This window comes from Mytilus californianus, unplaced genomic scaffold, assembly GCF_021869535.1.
Source record: "Mytilus californianus isolate M0D057914Y unplaced genomic scaffold, xbMytCali1.0.p SCAF_3, whole genome shotgun sequence".
NCBI classification, from domain to species: domain Eukaryota; kingdom Metazoa; phylum Mollusca; class Bivalvia; order Mytilida; family Mytilidae; genus Mytilus; species Mytilus californianus.
Window position 1 is genome coordinate 77,081,607 of NW_026262679.1, and position 6,000 is coordinate 77,087,606.

Below are 6,000 nucleotides of genomic sequence, written 5' to 3' on the forward strand. Positions count from 1 at the left end.
CTAAAACTAACCCATAAATGAAATGCTGAAAATGAAGTTATGCATCAATTATAAACATTTAATTTACACTGACAAGAGAATGATTATCCCTTACTTCATGATAAGTACTCAATAACACTTGTACTTAATCATGAAGAAAGGGATTATCATTCTCTTACATATATGTAAAAATCTGTTCATTGAGGCATAACTGAGTGGAATTGACCTGATCATCAAATGTTGCAGGTTACTGCCACAATTAGTAGAAAATGCACATTTGCCATGTTTTGCTTTTAATCCATCTAATAATAATAATAATAATCCTGTATCTTGGCATTGCACAAGGTCATGTTTTCCTCTGACTGTTTATGGCGTCTTTACACTAAATCCATTAGATGTTGGATGTGAACTGATTGATAATTTAGTCTTAGATGCATTGTTTTTTTTATTAGTTGTTATTGGCTTTGAACTAGCTGTCAGTAACTGCAAGTACTCTCAGATCTGTACTTAATGTCTTTTTGTTGTTGGGATGTATAAGTACCCGTCCACGTCAACTCTGTGTTTTTGTTAGATGTTTTTCCATTTGTATCCATCTGATGAGTTGAGCCTTTTTCAACTGATTTTTATTGTTTGTTCTTATGTTGTACTGTTACACCACTGTCCCAGGTTAGGAGAGGGTTGGCTCCTTCAAACTAGTTTACCCCCGCCACATTCTGTATGTGCCTGTCTCAAGACTGGAGCCTGTAATTCAGTGGTTATCGTTTGTTGCTGTGTTACATATTTGTTTTTTTCGTTCATTATTTTGTATATATAAATAAGGTCATTAGTTTCTTGTTTGAATTGTTTTACATTTGTGAATTTCGGGGCCTTTTATAGCTGACTATGCAGTATGGGCTATGCTCATTGTTGAAGGCCTAACAGTGACCTATAGTTGTTAATTTCTGTGTCATTTGGACTCTTGTGGCGAGTTGTCTCATTGGCAATCATACCACATCTTCTTTTTTATACAAACAATTATATTCCTCTATAGAGGGATAATTATCCTTCTTTAGAAGGGTTATTCCTCTGTACAGGTATAAACACCATATAGAGGGTTTGTTCCCAGATAGTCAGATATGAAAGGCCCCAAAATGACAAATGCAATGCAAAACCAATTCAAATGAGAAAACAGCCCGATTTTAAGTACAAAACCATGAAAGAAAAAACAAAATGATATACAGCAAAAACCAACTGCTACTGAATTATAGGCTCCTGACGTAGGACAGACACAAACAGAATATGGCAGGGTTAAGCTAGTTTGAAGGTGCCAACCCTCCCTCTAACCTGGGATAGTGTTGTACAGTACAACATAGGAACAAGCTATAAAGATCAGTTGAAAAGGGCTCAATTCATCAGTTTACAAAAAAAAATATCTGTTTATGATAAAAATTCAAATTTAACCCATTTGATCATTTATAGAACTATTCTTATTTCTATTTATTTCTATGCCGTGTTATTTCCAATCGATTTACACAAAATAGCATTCATACCGGTCTACTAGTCCTATATTATAATATAAGACTTCGTAGGTTCATATCGTTCGCATTCAACGTTTTTTATCGGATATTTTTTTTACTATCCATGCTGAACCACGAACATTGATAGTAAACAAAAATAACCGATAAAAAAAACGCTGAATGCAAACGATATGAAGTTAGAACCTACGAAGTCTCATGTTATAGGTCTAATCGGTCTACTCGATCCGAAACGTTTAGTCAATCAATTGGTAAACACAAGTCATATATAAACCAGACTAAATATCATAGTATAACAAATCTAAATAAGATTACTGAGTTATGAAATATAACCGTAAAATCTTCTTTTCTTCTGATTGTCATTTTATAATGGATTAACTCTCCTTTTCGATAGTTACTAAAATATGAGACATATATATATATGTCTACATGTCTCTGCTAAAATAAACGTTGATTCTGTGTATAAGTAACACTTATGAATTATTACTAGACCATTTTATTAATAAAGAAAGAATAAAACTGACCTTCCAAATGAATTCCATCATGGTATGAGTTGAAAAATTAGAACAATAGAAAAAACCGCCAAAACATAGTAACCAATTAAAACAGAGATTGTAATGGCAGTGGGGTCTAATGAACCGATGAACCGTTAAATCTATGATCAGAGGTGTTTTGTCGCCAGCTGTATAGCCAGTCAAGGTCGTTAAAAACTTCCATTTGTTTGTCGCAAAATATTAAATGCTGCCGAATTCGCAGGGCCGTACCTACTGACGAGGCAGATTATGGCAAAAAAACAAACAAGAAGAAGACGAAAAGAAAAGAAAATGGAGAAAGCTAGGCATGCAGGGGTAGAACACATCCTTGCATTTTCATATCAAGAATTAAGTAATGCAGACTTCGAATAGTAATTAATGTTGTTGTGTAGCTTCTGTACTTTTATTTCAACTATGTTAGGTATTGAACTCTCTGTCTGCATGTAATTAACATCGCCAGTAAACCGACATTTGGTTCTGCAATTATTTATTTCCCGCGAAAATGGTAATGGATTTTTCTTCAGGCACCGGCCTCCAAACAGAAAGTGGACAGATTAACTACTAAATCTATACACTCTGACATATAGTTCTCAATTGTGTTCATGTCTGTGTACATTAGCACAAGTGAACTGGAAAGAAATTTAGACCTTAATCCCGGACGCGTCTATTACAGAACCTACCTATTGTATTTATTGTTAATTTGTTCTCGTCCTGAATATGCATGAAATATTTGCCACTGGACGTTAAGCAACCAACAATCAATCAATCAATCAATCAAAAACAATAGTCATTACTTTTAATTACTGGCTTAGTTTTGTCTTTTTACTTAAGTGTATTGATACATTAACAGTATGTTTAATTGAAACTAACAAATACTAAATAGGGATTTCTTTAATAAAATCATAGCAAGTTTTTGTTGTCCACCTTTACTGCTATGGAATTATAAAATATGATTGAAATTATACACACAATTCTTCCAATCTTTCCATTAGTGATTTTAGATCACTTTGATTTTCCACATTATCAAAGTAAATCAAAATTTAAATAATTTGAATTCATTTCTTCAACTTGCCAGGTCAATATTATCAAAGAAGCATTCACAGCTCACGCAGGAGTATCTAAACACCCACAATTTGTGTGCATTTCTCTTACAATAAAATGAAGATTTGAGGTATTTTCAAATGTTTTGCTACAAACTTGGCTGCTGTTCGAAAACAAAAATGTATTTCAGATGGATTCAGGATTTGTTTGGTTTAACGCGAAGTGGGCTTTATTTCAGCTATGTAATGGAGAGCAGGTTATGTGATCATTTCATTCGAATGCTAAATGGACAGGACACTTGAAGACTGACAATTTGATTCCTTGATACTATGAATTTTCATGGGGTATTGTGGGAGTACTCCTGGCTTGCGAAAAAAAAGACGGCCGCACAATCAAACATAGCAAAGGTGGCTCGAGAATATTAAATTTGTATCGTTATTGATTCGGGTGTTATGCATTTATAAAATTAGCAAAATAAGATAATTATTCAATTTCAAGAAAGTAGTCAAACCATGGGATCTAAGTGGCACAAGAATGGTCGAACTAGCATTCACAGATAGTGACTAGGTTCTACTCTTTGGGCTTTATTGAAGTGATATTGAAAATGTGTGTTATTTTGTAATCTTAATGAAGCTTAGACCACATACACTTGCCCGCTTTTTATACGACCGCAAAAAATTTTTGCGGTCGTATATTAGTATGACGTTGGCGTCGTCGTCGTCGGCGTCGTCGTCGTCGGCGTCGTCGTCCGAAGACACATTGGTTTTCGCACTCTAACTTTAGTTTAAGTGAATGGATCTCTTTGAAATTTTACCATAAGGTTCAATACCACAAAAGGAAGGTGGGGATTTTTTGGGGGTTATGGTACCAACAGTTAAGGAATTAGGGGCCAAAAAGGGGCCAAAAATAAGCATTTTCTAGTTTCCAGACAATAACTGTGGAACCGTGTATGGATCTCTCTGAAATTATACTACAAGTTTACATACCACAAAGGGATGGTTAGGATTTGCTTTGGGGGGTTATGGCTCAAACCGTTTAGGAATTAGGGGCAAAAAAGGGGGAAAAACAAGGTTGTCCTGGTTAATGGACAAAAACTTTAGTACAAAACATAATTTAAAGCAGTGTAAGGGAGATAAATCAAATACATCATTGAAATTATCTCCCTTACACTGCTTTTAAATTATGTATAAAGTAATGGTTAATGAACAATTAAGAAAATTTAAAACAGTGTAAGGGAGGTAATCCAAATACAACGTTTTGGTTACTTCCCTTACACTGCTTTTAAATTATGTTTAAAGAAATGCATATTTATAAAGGAAGACCAGTAAAAATATTTGCAAATGTTGCATTGTTTTTTTTCCAAAAAAATCCATATGAAAGATTTGACACTATATTTTAAATTCTATTATAAAATAGATTAAGTTAGCACTATGGTAAATTTAAATGGGTAATTATGGTTGCAAACTCCATTGGAAATTTGAATTGAGATTATGACCATATCTTGAGGGAAAGAATTTTTTTGGGGGAAAAAAGGGGGGGGGGGGGGGGTAAAAAGAAATAGTGGGGGTCAATTTTTTCTCATTTCAGATTTCAGAAATTAAAAAGAATTATTCTTCAAATATTATTTTTTTTTCAAATTTCAAATATATATTGAAAAATTTCAAGAAGTAATCGTTAATTGCACAGTATGGCGCATAAGATTTGTAAAATCTTTGACCACATTTATTTATTTGTTATGCCGAATCTAACCGTGTATTTAGATTTTTGATTTTGGGTCCAGTTTTCAAATTGGTCTACATTAAGGTCCAAAGGGTCCAAAATTAATCTTAGTTTGATTTTAACAAAAATTGAATATATGGGGTTCTTTGATATGCTGAATCTAAACATGTATTTAGATTTTTGATTTTTGGCCCAGTTTTCAAGTTGGTCCAAATTGGGGTCCAAAATTAAACTTTGTTTGATTTCCACAAAAATTGAATATATGGGTTTTTTTTGGTATGCTGAATCTAACCATGTATTTAGATTTTTTATTTGTGGACCCCGCTATCAAATTGGTTCATATTGAGGTCAAAAGGGTCCAAAATTAAACTTCGTTTGATTTCATCAAAAATTGAATTATTGGGGTTCTTTGATATTCCAAATCTAACCGTGTATTAAGATTTTTAATTTTGGGTCCTGTTTTTTAAATTGGTCTACATTAAGGTCCAAAGGGTCCAAAATTAAACTTAGTTTGATTTTAACAAAAATTGAATTCTTGGGGTTCTTTGATATGCTGAATCTAAACATGTATTTAGATTTTAGATTTTTGGCCCAGTTTTCAAGTTGGTCCAAATTGGGGTCCAAATTAAACTTTGTTTGATTTCAACAAAAATTGAATATATGGGGTTCTTTGATATGCTGAATCTAACCATGTATTTAGATTTTTTATTTGATGCCCCCCTATCAAATTGGTTCATATTGAGGTCAAAAGGGTCCAAAATTAAACTTTGTTTGATTTCATCAAAAATTGAATTATTGGGGTTCTTTGATATTTCAAATCTAACCGTGTATTTAGATTTTTAATTTTGGGTCCCGTTTTTTAAATTGGTCTACATTAAGGTCCAAAGGGTCCAAAATTAAACTTAGTTTGATTTTAACAAAAATTGAATTCTTGGGGTTCTTTAATATGCTGAATCTAAACATGTATTTAGATTTTAGATTTTTGGCCCAGTTTTCAAGTTGGTCCAAATTGGGGTCCAAAATTAAACTTTGTTTGATTTCAACAAAAATTGAATATACAGGGTTCTTTCATATGCTGAATCTAACCATGTATTTAGATTTTTTATTTGTGGGCCCCGCTATCAAATTGGTTCATATTGAGGTCAAGAGGGTCAAAAATTAAACTTTGTTTGATTTCATCAAAAATTGAATTATTGGGGTTCTTTGATATTCCA